General features: G+C 33.9%; 1 protein-coding gene across 1 annotated transcript in view; it reads right to left on the bottom strand.

Annotated features, from left to right (window-relative positions):
• The window catches only part of LOC106665055 (neuroligin-4, X-linked), an 80,472-nt gene that overhangs the window by 11,061 nt on the left and 51,857 nt on the right, over positions 1 to 17,554 (bottom strand). The window lies entirely within an intron of this gene.

Below are 17,554 nucleotides of genomic sequence, written 5' to 3'. Positions count from 1 at the left end.
GACGTTTTTTAATTTAAAGAAGAATAACTCCAGAAAATAATAAATTCAGATAATGTTTAATATAAAAAAAGGAATATATAAAAAACAAACTATAAAACATCATAACAGAAACCTGTTTTAATGTAAGCCAAATAATTTTACTGGGTTATTTTCAATGTCGGAAATCTCCGTGAGCTAAGCCGGAATTCGAACCCAGAACCGCTAGCGTGGCAAATACGAGTCGGACGCCCGACCACTCGGCCACCGTGATCCTCATTATTTAATTAATAGCACAGGTCAGATCTAAAATCTAGAATATATGATTACTCATTTGGGTTGTAAATACCAGTTACCAACTTTAGATGTATTATATGTACTACATATTGTTACACCCAAAAGTTGTTTCGGGTCAGAGCAAAATTTATCCCGGTAGCTCGTCGGGAGTGGGGGAGTAAGAGTGGAGGGGCAATACACAAAATATATTAAAAAAATAAAATAAAAATATAAAAAAATATTAAAAACGAAAGAAATATTGGTGAGTGGGGCGCCACCCCATTTTATGCGTCCAGAGTAATGGGGAACTCCTTTAACTAAAAAAATATACTTTTATTTGTACTCTAAATAAATTTGAGAAAAATAAATAAACAAAACAATCAATATATGAGAGGAAAGTAGTATTTTCTATAAAAAAAATAAATGATTTACTTTATTCCATGGCGGACACTCGNCGTAGGTGTTTTCCGCACTGTTCTCTTCGGCGACCTCTGGCACGGTCCAAGCGATCGCGTTATCGCTTAATCCCCGGCACTAAATACACGCACGTAATAACAACACTCATTTCTGATTTTCACCAATTTTTTTAACTAATAAAAATGTATACATCTTATTACAAGGTTACATACCTCCTCACAAGAAAAGGAAGCTGATCGAGGCGAGAAAATAAAAACATAAAAAATAGATTTTGGGGCAAAAAAAACCACTTTCCTCTCTTACAAACATGATATTATAAAACCCTATTTTTTTGTCACAATATTTGTAAATGAGCAATTTTTTGATAAACAAATTCCCTTCGTATTGTGCAGAGGAACATACGCGAGGCGCAATATCCAATTTGCTGTATAAAATTCAAGAGTGCAAACATTGCACATTTAAAAATAAATTATTTTATACACCTGACCTCATTAAACCCGCTATAAAAAAATCACTGAACCTCCACAATAATCTACTAGTACGACTATCACTTCCGACCTACGCGAAAATCCTCCAAGACCTAGACCTCATTGAGTGATTGACGAGGTTTCAGTGTAAAGGAGTGGGCAACTTTGCCTATAATATATACAATTCAGCATATATGAACATATTGGGTCGGTGCAATGTTAATGCAGGTTTTGAAAATTTGTTTTATTTTCGCAGGTGCTTGTCATGTAAACAGAGTTAAAACCTGAAATCAATTTATTGATTATAATAACTACTTTTATCTATTTTTTATACTCAATATTTTAAATTATATTTAATTTTATAAGAGTATATGAGGACTTGCAAAATTAAATATGTCCAAACAAGATATTCGTCAAATTTGTTTGTACGAATTTAAACTTGGGCGAAGTGCAACTCAAACCGCGAAAACATCTATACAGTTTGGGGGGAAGGAGCATGAATGAATGCACGGTGTGTTTCAGAGATTTCGTCTTGGAGATTTCGATCTCGAATGCAGGGAAGGTCACAGTAGGCCTTACGACGACCAACTCAAAAGGTTGTCTTAAGAAAATTCACGTAAGACAACACGGGAAATTGCGGAAGGGCACAGCGTTGACCACTCAAACGTTGTTTGCCATCTGGAGCAAATTGGTAAATATGCTCGACAAGTGGGCACCTAACGAACAACCGAAGCACAAAGGAATCGACGCTTTGAATTTTGAACGTTTCTCCTGTTGCACCACCAAAATGATCCATTTCTCGATCAAATCATCACGTGCGATTTGAAATGGATTCTGTACGATAACAGGACAAAGATGAAGCGCCAAAACTTTCCGAATCCAAATCTGCACTCAAAAAAGGTCATGGTGACGGTTTGATGGTGTACTGCTGGGGTTGTTCATTATAATTTCCTGAACTATGGTGAAACTATCACACCAGAGAAATACTGACAAGAAATTGAAAAATACATGGGAAACTAAAACTTCTTTGTCCAGCATTGGTAAAGTGTAAGGGGCCGATTCTTCTTCACGATAACGCCAAGTCACATGTTGCAATGCCAAAAACTACGGAAACTTAAGGACTTCGGATATGAAACCTCTCGCCTACAGACTACCACTTTTTTACGCATTTTGATTACTTCTTGAGTGATATATTTTAGAGAATGCGGTGAAGTCGAAAACGCTTTCGAAGACTTTATTGTGAGTCGAAATAAAGATTTTTTATATCAGCGGAATAAAAGAGCTTATTGCACGTTGGCAAAGATGAATAGATTGTGATGGAAAATATTCTGAATAAATTTTCTTTATTTTATAAAAGTTAAAAAACAGTTTGGCGGCCTTTTCGAAACCTGCATTATATTTACACCAGTCCAACATTAAGTTTTCTCCGTGGGACGGCGTGGTGATCGTTGGATGAACCATGAATAAAATGGGTCGTTAATGATCATCCTATGCTAAAAATGGTGAAATGCGTCGAGTTATAGATTTTTATGTCATCGTCATAAAAGCGCTTATTACATGTTGGCGAAGATGTATAGATTGTTATGGAACATATTTCGAATAAATTTCTTTATGTTATAAAAATTGAAAGTAGTTTTAATTGCCTTTTCAAAACCACCATTATTTTTGTACTAGCCCAAATATTTACTTGATAAAATTGTAAATATAAAATAAATGTAATGAAAAAAATTATATACCATGTGATATCATATTGTATTAAAATATCGTTTTGAGTTACATAAGAGTTTCCGTTTAGTTTCGTTTTAACAATTTTCGACATTTTTAGTGCCAAATAATTGATCGAAATAATGTCTGTGCGGTCTAGACTGAACGAAGCCCTTGAGGATAGCGAGAGGTACAAAATCGGCGAAGGTACGACGGACGACGAGTGCGGAACGGTTTCGGATCATGGAAAATACTCAAATCGCAGGAGGCTGAACAGGCCGAGCGCACATCCCGGTTGGAAATCCGTCTACTTCTCGTCCTACAATAAATTCGACATAAAGTTCAGCGATATGTTCGAAAGGAAAAAGGCAAACGGCCCGTTGGCACAGCCGCTCAAGGCGCCCCACGAGCCCAAATTCCCGGATCAAACGACTTACAACTCCTTTTTCAAAAGGAACAAAGTCGAGGTGAATGAGCCGGTGGAGAAACCCAAGTCGGAGTCGTCCTGGTTTCTCGGGGGTATCCAGCCCGGTTCCAAATCTTCTTACGACCAAGAGTTCACACCCAAATTGCCCAACCTCGTCGAGAGGAAAGAAAGGCACAAACGGCATTGTACGACAGATAGAATTCTCCCGGAAAAATCGGCAGTCAGGAAAGACGTCCCGCTTATATTCTCCGACATGGGCCTGGTGAAGCCGAGCCAGATCATCGCTGGGAAACTCGTTCAGTCCGACAGACTTCCTCTCTTTCCGGAAAACTCGACCCCCAACTTGATCGATGTCGAACCGGTGAAACACAAATACAGGAACCAATCACAGATTGCCATGTCCTTACCGGAAGTTTCTTCCAAGGTCAACGATGCACAGATTAAGATGATCAGGCAATTATTGGATAGAGTGTAAGTTTTTAAAAAAAATGTCTTCAGCTAAAGAAATAAAAACGAAATTTTTTTAACTAGATTTGAAAACTTAAAAACTCACAACTCAAATAAAATCTGATCATAAATAATTTTTTATGTCGTCATTTGTCTATTCGTATAGGATCCTTGCAGAGACAGATGTTTCACAGGCATACATTTGTTAAAATGCGTATTTAACATTTACTATGAGAGCATTAAAAAAAGAAGAGTTTTGCTATTAACAGACGATATACTTCTAAATTACGCCTTTATTTAAGATTCAGTACCAAGAACGATCATATTCTAAATGGACAGAGATATGGTGTTATAATAAAGTCGGGAACACACTTACCCGATGCAAGGCCATGCGGCGCTACCGATGCAACCCGAGACCCCCGGAATTGGGCAAGTTGGATAATAATGGGATTTTTAAGTCGGTATGAATGGTTAGATACATAAAATGGAGCATTAACTATTGTTCGAAAAATTTTAGATTGGATGGTTAGTAGTCGTTTAGACTGGAACTCTTAGCGGTTCTGTACAATTCAAGTCTGTATGTACATTGTGGGACTAGCAGGACAGTATTTAGTCTAGTAGTCTAGTTTTCTTTGTTACTGTAAGCATGAATTGCTTGTCAAGTAATCTTTTTTTATTAGCAGTCTGAATCTCGTATTTAAATTTTTACGTTGGAATCTCGTACGCGGATTTCATGTAAAGCCGGGAACAGATTTACCCGATGCAACGCTACCCGATGCGACTCGATTCCAAAGTTCAATTCAAAAATTATTAAGATTGTATTACTCACGTGCACATAGGGCAACGCTACCCTCCTCTACCTAACCTCAGCGATCCCCACTGTCCAGATTTTCGTCGGGTAGCATCGAGTACAGTCGAAGACAAAAGAACAGGACACTCATATTTTTATTCAAACTACATGTATTATTGTCGTTATACTAATTACAACAAAATTATTTTAATATAAACCAAATTAACCGAGATCAAAAATTTGTTAGTTTTTATTTAAATTTTTTTTTAATGGTTTGGTAGAAATATGTGGTGATTAGTGACCGTTAGTCGACGATTATTCAGAAATCGTGAGATGCGGTCTGGTGTGCTGTAGGTTTCAGAAAAACATTTTCTTTATCGTGCCAACGTTTCGATCTTTATTGAGATTGAGTTTGGTAGAAAATTATCAAAACACAAGAATTAAATTTTTGATATAATGAATTTAATAAACAATTTATTACACGGTTTTGCTCATAAAATTTAACTAACAATTTATTTCATGGTTTTGCTCAAACAATTACACCATTTTCGTCGAGTATCGTCAGAACAGGACACTCATATTTTTTGTAGTTTATTTTAAACTATGTATATGTATTTTTATCTTTATAGTAATTACAACATTCTTATTTTAACATGAACCAAATTAAAGAAGAAAAAATTTCATGAGTTTTTATAAAAATTATTTAATTATGATGGTTAGGCAGAAAATTTATCAAAACACCGGAATAACTTTATTTAAAACAATTAAATTTAACTAACAATTTATTACATGGTTGTGCTCATAAAATTTAACTAACAATTTATTACATGGTTTTACTCAAAATAATGCATTAAAAACAAAAGAGGCGTTGCGATTGTGATACTGATTTGTGATACACGCTGTTTGACTGCACGTGGCGTGCGCTTGACGTCGCATAGATGTGCACACCCTACCAAAACGTGGCAAGTCGTCGGGTAGCATCGGGGAGCGTTGCATCGGGAAAGTGTGTTCCCGGCTTTAGGATGGTGGAGTCCTCGATATTTCTCCCTTTAAAACTATTATGTAGCTAAATTACTTACCTACTAATAACTAATTGAGGATCGATGGGGTGGTACTTAATATTCCTCCATTGGCCCTCTTACACTACACATTCACGCCAATAAGAATTCACTCTCAACACACGGTAGGCACACAAAACTATCAGTACTATGTACAATAAAACAACGCAGTTTCCTCCAAAAATGAAAACTAACATTCACATATCGTGATCTCATTTATGTATGATCTCTACTGCTTTGAACTCTCGTAAAAAAATTAAGTAAGAAAAAAGCCTGTTTCTTCCAAGAATCGAAACAAATGACACACATACTCACTGTCGTGCTCAAGCACAAATCTCATCGAGTGGTTTTCCTACGCGCTCTCTATATGGAGCCAAGGAATTGTATCCTTCAATTAGGTGGAATACACCGAGCAACCTTTCTTTACATGCCGGACACATAAGGTATTAGCATATTTCCTTTATTGTTTTAAATTAAATTTTGTTATAAAGACAACAAGGAAAAGTACGTTATTCAAGTTTGACGGTAAAATTTCATTTTATATGGGCAAAATTTTTAATCCTCTGAAGTAAGGGACTGAATGAAAGAAGTTTTTCTTATTTTTGCTCCTTAAGGAGGAATGGTTGCATTAAACGGAATCGGCCAGTCACTGTAAAAATAAATTATTTTGTAAATATTTAAAAATATTTAGAGTTCATTTCGAGTCTTTGTATTAAGTATATACCCCGGGATTGGCAGGAAATAAACAATGGCATTAGAGTGGTATTAGTGTTTTAATGAAGAAAGTCCGCCTTGAAGTTCTCTAGTTTGTTGTAATTGGCTCGGGGGTTGTCGAAATTTTTCCCCCTCACAGTCTTTTTCACCTTTGGACAAGTTTTAGGATAATAACACTCCGCCTAAAACTCCGACGGGATATTTATATATAAGATACGTTAATGGCCAATGTGACCGTATGGGACGTAACGATCGCCTTCAAATAAGGTGACCTGCAGCTGACAGATTTTACAAGTTTACTCGGTATTTTATGGAACCCTGGAAAATAAAAGAAAGGATAAAAGTTTGCTACTTTCCGTAAATGAACTTTACGAACTTTGACGCCCTACAAACTAGCGATCATAACAGTAAAAGAATGTTATGACAGTGTTAAGAAAAAAAGCCAACGGATGGAAAAATTACAAATTGAAATCTAAAAATTTAGTTCTTTGATTATATTTTCACATTTAATGGAGACAGGTTTGTTAATGTTTTCCTTTTATCGCCGAGGAGATACATAAATTAATAAAACTAGTTCCTTAAATATGAATGGCTTAATAATATACGTGTAAAATTAAGGCAGAATATTTCATCGAGGAAAGAGCAAAATTTTTAAAGTGTAAATGACTTCATTTGAAATACCCTGACTTGATGTTGAAATCTCCATGTCAAAAGCAGTAATACGCTCGCTACATTAGCTTATTCAGCCTAGGTCGGAATTCATTACATTGACCAAATCGTCATCATAACCTTAATTTGAATCTGACAAAATGACATCATTGATTAGAAGTGCGGTGTAAATTGTTTTCAAATAAAATTTTGAAATAAATGTTTCCAATGTGCATGGTAAAAAATAATAATTAGGTGAGAATGTGTCTGATTTTGAATTGAGAAAAAAAAACCTTTTAAGGTAGAACTGAGCAGAACGTGCATGGAAAAAAAAAATAGTTCTATGACGCAGGGAACACACTTACCCGATGCAATGCGAACCGAAGCCTGCAAGAAATCCGATGTTCAATTTTTCCATAAAATTGTATTACCCCCGTGCACATCTGCCCGATGCCAGCAACGCTACCCTCTCTACGCTACGCGATGCAACCAAGTTCCCCGCTGACCAGATTTTCGTCGAGTAGCATCAAGTACAATCGAAGACAAAAGAATCGAACGCCCATATTTTTATTTTAAACTATATGTATTATTGTTTTTATATTAATTACAACATACTTATTTTAATATAAACCAAATTAAGCGTGATCAAAAATTCATTGGTTTTTATTTTTTTAAAAAATTTTAAGTTTGGTTAAGGTTTGGCAGAAAATTGATCAAAACGCCGGAATACCATTTTTTGATGGAATGAATTTTACTAACAATTTATTACATGATTTTGTTCATAAAGGTTTTGCTCATAAAATTACACCTCTTTCGTCGAGGAGCGTCAGAATCGGGCACTCGTATTTTTTGTAGTTTATTTCAAAATATGTATATGTAATTTTGTCTTTATATAAATTATAACATGCTTATTTTAATGTAAACCAAATTAAATGAGATCAAAAATTCTTGAGTTTTTATCTAAAAAATTAATTTTAATGGTTTGGCAGAAAATTTATCAAAACGCCGGGGTATCATTTTTTGATAGAATGAATTTAACTAACCATTTATAACATGGTTTGCTCAAAATAATGCATTAAGAACAAAAGAGGCGTCGCGATTGTGATAGTGATTTGTGATACATGTTGTGTGACTGTACATGGCGTGCGCTTGACGTCGAACAGATGTTGCATGACTGATGCACACCCTACCAAAATGAGACGAAGCGTCGCGTAGCGTTGCATCCGGTCTGTGTGTTCCTCGCTTAACACAGTGAGGCGGATTGTTTTCGTATAAGTTGTCAGCAGACAAATCTCTGTGAAATAATCCTTCTGAAGTTTACAATAATGACGAGCAGAAATTCAATATTTACAAAAGAAAAAAGTGTAAAAATTATTCGATTTACTTCTATTATATTTCTATAACATTATGACCCCGATTTCCCGCAAATTGTGAAGATACTGTTTATTTTCTTTCCAGGAGTTCAACAGCCGTCGATCCGCTTATTTTCGCATTTATTACGACAAAACAATCATTATTGACGAAAGATTCGGTCATGTAATGGAATTCTCAGAAGTACAAGATTGAATATTTCCTTAAGGATAAATTTAATTGCTGTTAAAACGACGATTATCTTTATTAAAACGACTTTTGCGAAATTTTTCTTTGGGTCTGTAGAGTGATGAACCTATAATTTGGTCGCTTCCTATAATACGCGGATCGTCTTCAAGCCCTGGCCCTGCAGTGGGCACTCTCAACACGACACGCAAGAATGGCACGATTACACAGAAGACAAACACTTTGAGCCCTGAAGATGATCTAAATAAAGGTAGAAACGTTGGTACGATAAAGAAAATGTTTTTCTTAAACCTACATCACATCAGACCGCATCTCACGATTTCTGAATAATTATCGATTAACGGTCACTAATCACCACACATTAAATAAGTTTTATAAAACCTATAAATTTTCGATCTCGTTTAATTTGGTTTACATTAAAATAAGCACGTTGTAATTAATATAACGACAAAATTACATATACATACTTTGAAATAAACTACAAAAAATATGAATGTCCTATTCTGACGCTACTCGACGAAAATGGTGTAATTCTATGAGCAAAACCTTTATGAACAAAACCGTGTAATAAATTGTTTGTTGAATCCATTATATCAAAAAATGGTATTCCGGTGTTTTGATCTATTTTCTACCAAACCATTAAAATTAATTTTTTTAAATAAAAACTAACGAAATTTTGATCTCGGTTAATTTGGATTATATTAAAATAAGTATGTTGTGACAATAATACATGTAGTTTGATTAAAAATATGAGTGTCCGGTTCTTTTGTCTTCGACTGGACTCCATGGTACCCGACGAAAATCTGGACAGTGGGGATCGCAGAGCGCAGAGTAGGGTAGCGTTGCAGATGTGCACGAGTGTCTGATAGAGTGAATGGGTTTGGTTTTAAGAACTTATTGCTGGGTGCTGAAATGACCCTGTTGGTAGCCTCTGGACATCGGGCAGATGTGCACATGGGGAATACAATCTTACGGAAAATTTGACATTGGATTTGCGTAGGGTGGGGCTTCGGGTCGCGTCGCGTCAGTGTGTTCCCCGTCAACTCCTTGAAATGTAATGCAAATCCGGGACCGGATGATATTTCTGAACATCTTCAATCATTTAGTCATTAGCTCCGTCACACATAACCCGCCTATTTCAACTGTATTTTTCGACTGAATCCTGGAAACGTTCTTATGTTCTCCCTGTGTACGAAAAGGTGCTAGATCAAATATGTAGAACTACCAGCACATTAGCAAAAGTCCTCCCATCGCTAAAGCCGTGGATTCTTTTGTAGCGGGCGCTAACAGCCGCGTTTAAGAATAGTCTTTCCATATATCAACATGGTTTTATAATAAGTCGATTGACCTCAACTAATTTCATCCTTTATAGATTTAAACTGTCTGCTTTTGATGATGGCCACGCAGTTTATTCCGTTTATACTGACCTTTCACAAGACACAGTGGATAATTTTGTGCTGATTCACAAGTTGCGTTTCGCAGGGGTTCGTGACCCGTCGTTGAGTTGGAGTCCTTTCTTTCCTGATTAACAGATCTATTCGGATTAATTTTAGAGGTGTCTGTGGGATCAGGAGTCCCTCAGGGATCACATTCGGGGCCAACCTTTTTCAATATTTTCTTTAACGACATTGGTAATTCTATTAAATTTTCTGAAGCTTCATTATTGGCTGATGACCTAAAAATCTACAGATGCATCTCTACGTTTAATGATTGTGTTTCAAAAAGTTATTTCTGTTTTTCATGTCTGATGCCCTCTCAACAGACTTTCCATTAATCTATATAAATATCCTTACATTCTTTTTCTGCCAAAAAACGTTCCTTTCTCGCAATGATATTCCGTATCATATTCCTTAGGTGGTAGGAGGGTTTGGGAGGTCTCCGTGGTTACTGATTTGGGGGTGGTTATTATTCATACATGATCAACAGAGCATATAGAAACTTGGATTTCATTAAAAGTATGATGTTTGTCTTTACAAGTGTTTATGCATTAAAAATATTGTATCACTCTTTTGTTAGGAGTATTCTTGAATATGTAGATTTTCCTTGTTACAAAATCCATTCGAATGATTTAGAAATGATTCAGAGAACAGCTAAAAATACCTAATGTTTAAATCAGATGTTCACTACTTATTCCGCGGCACTGGACATACTGAATATGCATTCCTTGGTCGCTCGTCGTCAAGCTTTTTCGCCATTGGGATGGAATGTCTTAAATGGTTTATAGAATTGCCCGTTCTATGAATGTGCCAAGAATTGATCCATTTGTTGACAGTCGAGCAGAGTTGTGAGAACCTAAGTATAATTGTACTTAAGTACTTCCTTCAAGTATTTGAGTAAATGTATGAATGTATTATTTCAGGAACATCAGTGAAATAAAGGGCGGGACAACGAAGTTATTTAAAAGTCTCAAGTTCTTCAAAAGTAATTGCAAGTACAAGTACTTTTACACGTACTTGCAATTTGACTTCCAGCGAGAACAAGTACAAGTAAAATACTTGACACTGGTAGTACAAGTACAAGTACTTGTGTTTGTACTTGTGAACATTGAATACAATTACGAGTACTTGTACCTGTACTTCCTTACTGGTAGTTGTAGTTGAAACTGTTGTCATTGTAAATTATTAATATCGCATTATTATTACCTCAATTTGAATTAAACTTATAATAATTTTTCCCAACCAATGTTTTTAAACAATTTTACCGTATAGCTTTATTCATTCAATTTTATTCTTTTCTCACTCACAATCAATCCTTTCCTATTCAAATTGCCTTTACAGATGTCGCTATAATTAAGTAATCTCATGCCAAATATTTATACAGACATTGTATAAATTTTTACAATTACTACCTATTCCCTTAACAAATATAAAAGATCAATGTATGAGTCTTATACATTTAAAGTCTTAAGAGATCTCATTGAGATGGTTTTCTAGTTTAGAACTAAAATTATATTGTATATTAAAAACATCATAAGTTTAAACATTCTTTAAATACACTAGTAATAAATAATCAAATCCTATATATTAAATGAGACAAATGAAATAAAACTCGAACTCTTACGTTAAGATACTCGTGTACATAAACAAATACATACACAAATATCATTAGTAAAATATTCAAAGATAAAAATTTCAGACGATTCCCTCATCTCCAATATTAACTTTCTTACGGGTTTTTTCTCCCTTTGAACATTGCAGAACCTAATCACTACTTTATAAATATCAAGACTAAGTGGAGTTGATATGATTTTATGGTATTGTGTTTCTATAATGTTGTAATTATGTAGAATCAACTCAATATAATATGTCTTTATTGATACTGTATTTCCACACGGTCGGTTCAAAATGTGAATGCGAATTCAAAATCAAGCTATTAAATTCACAGATTGCTAAATACGGGTTTAACAGCGGGAAGTTTATGTCTTTCAAAATAATCCAAACAAAATGTGACTAAATATAGGCAAAAACCCCGTAAAAACAGTTTTTGCGTAGTATCTACAAATCCATCACACTGGTAAAGTTCCAAAAAAAGAAAGTACTCGTTGTACTTAAAGTACAAACTAACCACAAGTACAAGTACTGGAGTAATTGACCTTAACAAGTACAAGTCGTGAAGTGCATGTAATTGCACCCTGAGTAAACAAGTACAAGTACTTAGACTTGTACTTGTAATTTCAATTATATGTACTTGTACTTGAACTTATTCACTCTATTTCAATTCCAAGTACAGTATTTGTAATTGTACTTGCAACTCTTTTTCAAGTACTGTACTTGTACTTTGTACTTGTAAGTACTGATTTTCCAACTCTGCAGTCGGGTGGACTTTAAAAGAAGGATTTTTGAGTTTTTAAAGCCGGGAACACACTTACCGATGCAACGCTAGCAACGCTCCCCAATGCTACCCGACTCCTTGCCACGTTTTGGTAGGGTGTGCACATATATCCGTGTAATAAGTTGTTAGTTAAATTCATTATATAAAAAAAATGGTATTCCAAAAATGGTAATGATCAATTTTCTGCCAAACCATTAAAATTAATTTTTTAAATAAAAACTAATTAATTTGTAATCACAGTTAATTTGGTTTATATTAAAATAAGTATGTTGTAATTAATATAACGACAATAATACATGTAGTTTGAATAAAAATATGAGTCTCCGATTCTTTTGTCGTCGACTGTACTCGATGCGACCCGACGAAAATCTGGACAGTGGGGATCGCAGAGCGTAGATTAGGGTAGCGTTGCATGGCATCGGGCAGATGTGCACGGGGGTAATACAATGTTATGGACAAGTGGACTTTGGATTTGCGTCGGGTAGCATCGAGTTGCATAGCGTTGCTTCGGGTGTGTTCCCCGCTTAAGGAATAATATGTATGTAACCCTTGAGCTGCAATGAATTTCTATTCTTGATTTTCCTTATTTCTATTTACATGTATATTTTCGACTAGTGTCATGTTTGTTTATTTGTATACGCCGTTTTTACCTAAAGTATTGTTATTACTATTATTATATTTTGATTGATCTACTTTGGGGCTGCTTCCCTGTTTGAACTAGGAAATAAATGAATAAATTAAATTAAACAGGTTATTAATCAAATTTATTTACCAATAAATAGATTAAATATAATTTATAAACGTATAGCTCTTCAGTAACTGAATCCTATCAAACTACAATTTCCTCTAGTCCGTTTACTACATTAATACGTTTTTGGTTTCAATTAACCAATTTATTCCAATACATACTGTAAAACTTTGCTCACGCTCTTGAACTGTAAGAAGCAAAATATCTAATTTACGTTAAAACAATAAAACCTATTAATCAAAATGTAATATTTCCTACGAGCGACCCCATACGAGCGAGACAATCGTCTACTTGGCAAGCTAAAAATAAAATTTTTGCACAGGTTTTAATTACTTAAGTCCTTAATTTGGTCTAACCCATAAAAGGAAGCAAAGGAAGGTAAAGGAGATCTTTGAAAATATTTATTCTAATTAAAAGGATCTCCATTTCCTGGTTTCCCCTTTTATACTAGTATCTGGAAGGGCTTTTAAAATAGGTATATATTAAAATGTATGCATTGTCCTAATTACTCAAGGGAAATCCAGTCAAAGATAAAATTTCCTAACCTATAATCACAATCTGGTTAAACATAATAAAATAAATAGTAATTAAATATTCATCACAGTAGAAATGTGTGGTGTTTGGTGACCGCTAGTTAATGATTATTTGGACAACGTAAGATGCGGTCTGGTGTGACGTAGGTTTCAGAAAAACATTTTCTTTATCGTGCCAACGTTTCGATCTTTGATGATCTTGAGATCATCTTCAGGGCCTGGGATTTATAAACATTGTTTAAATTATACAAATACATGTAGGATGTGAAAAAAATGAATTTATACAATGCTAGAAATTTTAGATTCAAGTATTTGTATCGATAGCACAACAATATCGATAACATACATATATCATCATCAGATCACATCAAAGATGTAATATTACACATAAAACAATCATTATATTCCCCACAACAAACATTTCTACTTCTTCAACAATCTGGCTTTCCTTTCCCTGATTATCTCCGTCTATCGAATCCTGAAATGATAATCAGGCCGAACCATTACCCATTCTTTCCCATGTCGGCTGCTTTTACCTCAAAGAAGCCGACTCCTCATATAAAACTGTTTTCTGTCCCAACTTCCTTCCCAACCCCTTCAAAATCCAAGTTATATAAACATGAAACAACAATATCTCATTGGCACTCTCAGCACGACACACCATAATGACACATCTGCTCAGAAAACAAACACTTTGAGTGAGTACAAATACTTTGATTGAATCTAAGATTTCTAGCATTGTATAAATTCATTTTTTCCACCTCCTGCATTTGGATAATTTAAACAATGCTTATCAATCCCAGGCCCTGAAGATGATCTCAATTAAGATCAAAATCTTGTCACGACAAAGAAAATGTTTTTCTAAAACCTACGTCACAACAGACCGCATCTCACGATATCCAAATATTTATCACAGTATTAGTGACACAGTACACTCGAGTGCTCTTTTTTGAGTGCGTGTATAGCTCCCTCGCAAACTTCTTGCAAAAAAAGTGTGCTCGACGCCCCTCTTCGACTCTCATCCGAAACACAAGGGTCTGTTTCTTCTTTTGAACTTATACAGGTAGCTGGCCAAAGATACAGTTCCCTGTCATAGTTTGCCTGGTCCAGTAGTCGGGGAGGATCCAGTTGCTCTAAGGACCTGACATTTTTGCCCGCTTCCACCTCAGGTATCTACCTTTAGTTCCCGGCTTGTTTGATTTGCCTTCATCGATTTTAACAATAGATGCCGTTCAGATCGACCTTTTAAGATTAGGTTTTGGCATTTTTTCTAGTGGATTTATTTCATCCCTTTTTACCATAAAAAATAATAATCAAAAATATTTTTAAAATATCACAATGATATATACTTTTGTTGAATAATATTTTTCTTGTATATTGAATATTAAACAATGTACACCCTTGGGACAATTTTTGAACATTTTTTTGAATAATTAATTAAATAAGGCTAATTTATTTGAAATTCTGACAGAGTTGTTTCCTAAAAATTGTCAGGTTCGTTACAACAATCCATGGAAATATTCAAGAGATTTTTAATATTTAACAGAGTGAGATTAGGCGTATTCAAGCCACGCTAACGACCCAACGGCTTAAAAACCATTTTAGCGTATAATTAACTCCGGCTGACTTTATGTATTTTCAGTTCGTTGAAATAATTGTTTTGTCAATTACTCGTTTGAAGCATAAATTACACGAGACTGGATAATATAATACAATATTCTTTTGCTAGTTTAAATCTTAAATTTTTTTATTTTTTTTTATCCCTGCTTGTTTTTGATTCTTCAATGCGATTTAATATTTTCAACGGTATTTTGACTGTACATTTTATATATTTGTTTAAAATCGCTATATCTATTTGCAAGAATCAACTATCAGATCGGTTGAGAATTTATTGTTTCTGAAGGAAAATCTCTTTAAACATCCAAACATCTTTTGTGTTTTAACTGTTAAAGAAAAAATTCCGTTTTATTCAACCCTTCAACAGTTATTATGGGAAAATTTCAATTTGTTGGAAGAATAAGATTTAATGGAAATGGAATCGGAAGTGAATGAAATTGAAACCGTAGGTCCTGGTAGTTAAGTGATCTTAATTGAAAGGGTCAACCTTTCTCCATTTTGTTCCATCCAATTTGCATTGTTAACGCCTTCTACTAGACATTTTTCTAGGAGGTAAAAGTTCCGATGTTCAGCTGTATTTATCAAGAAAAAATCGATTACCGGACTACCTATCAGTCTGTCAAGTAGATTAGATAAAAAGGGAATTCTCAAAACCCGTTATTTCGTCCCATTCGTAAAATCTGCTCGTAAGAATTTTATTGTTAATATGGGAGACAATTTCTCAGATGATTTCTAGTAGTAAACATTATTGTTTTATTGTTTAGGGATGGTTAGGGCCATACACCGAATTTAAAAAAACCCACTCATTTTGGATTTTTAACGTAACCTCAAAAAAGACAAATCATGAGTGCATATATATATATATATACAGGGTGAATTGCTACTCGTGCTACAAACTTCTCCAGTAGATTCTTCACCCTAAAATGAACAAAAAAGTTCATATTGTCCNTATATATATATATGTATGTATGTATGTATGTGTATATATATCACAAAAAGTTCTTATAGATCATGTTATTCTACGATATTTAAAAACAATCATAAAAAATATTTAAAAATAACTACGTTTAAATTTTCGTCAATTTTAAAATAATATTAAGACCTACAAATACGTCCTATATGTAAAATATAAATTATAACATATGTAAAATTAAAATAATTTAAAAATGCATATTATAAAAAAAACAAATACACCAAAAAATTATATTCCTAAATTAATAAAACAGTTTAACATAACTGGGTATTAAAAAAACAGTAGGTAATATTTGTTCCTTAACCTTCTTCCATGTTGGTCATACGGCTTGTCGGCAGTAAAATTTTCTTTTTTAAATATCATTAAAAAAAATACAAAATTTTGCATAAATAAACTTAAATTACAGATACAAAATGGTCATGTATTAAAAAAAACTACTTAATGAAAAATTAATTTTTTTTAAAGGTCAGCCTTATAATAAATTATTATATATAATATTAACTTAACTAAAACTTTAAAACTTATAATAATATTATTTTATTATAATGCTCAAACCGACACACCTGTCTTTCAATGGTAAACACGGAATCCTTGAAAAAAGCCATACATCAGAAAATCAATTTAATTTTAAATGAAAAATAATTTTTAATTATTTATTTGAGCAGAATAGCAAAACCCAATAAAACTGTATAAAATGTAAAAACCTCACAAATATAGATAGTGAGATATTTATTACAGCTACTTACAATTTTCAGCACAGTTGGTGAGGTATTTAAATGAGGTTTTATTCTAGGTTTTTATGGTTTTCGGTATAGCTGATGAGGATTTCTTCTAAGTATCTAGTTTTCAGTATAGTTGTGAGGTATTCATGGTTTCTAAGGTTAGTTGTGAGATTCTCTTTAGTAATCTATAGATTTCAATTTAATTGGAAAGGTATTCGAGGCTTTATGGTTTTTAGTATAGGCGATGAGGATTTATTCTAAGTATCTAGTTTTCAGTATAGTGGTGAGGTATTCTTGGTTTCTACGGTTTTCAGTATAGTTGGGTAGGTATTTACTGTAGTTATCTATAATTTTCAATATAATTAGTGAGTTAATTATTTTAGTTTTAATGTTTTTAGAATAGGCGATGAGGATTTATTCTAAGTATCTAGTTTTCAGTATAGTGGTGAGGTATTCTTGGTTTCTATTGTTTTCAGTATAGTTGGGTAGGTATTTACTGTAGTTACCTATAGTTTTCAATATAATTGGTGAGTTAATTATTTTAGATTTTAATGTTTTTAGCATAGGCGATGAGGATTTATTCTAAGTATCTAGTTTCCAGTATAGTTGTAAGGTATTCTTGGTTTCTACTGTTTTCAGTATAGTTGGG

The sequence above is a fragment of the Cimex lectularius genome, unplaced genomic scaffold (genome assembly GCF_000648675.2).
Source record: "Cimex lectularius strain Harlan isolate CLEC.00 unplaced genomic scaffold, Clec_2.1 scaffold211, whole genome shotgun sequence".
NCBI lineage: Eukaryota > Metazoa > Arthropoda > Insecta > Hemiptera > Cimicidae > Cimex > Cimex lectularius.
The sequence above is the reverse complement of the archived record's forward strand: the minus strand, read 5'-3'. Positions and strand labels throughout refer to the sequence as shown.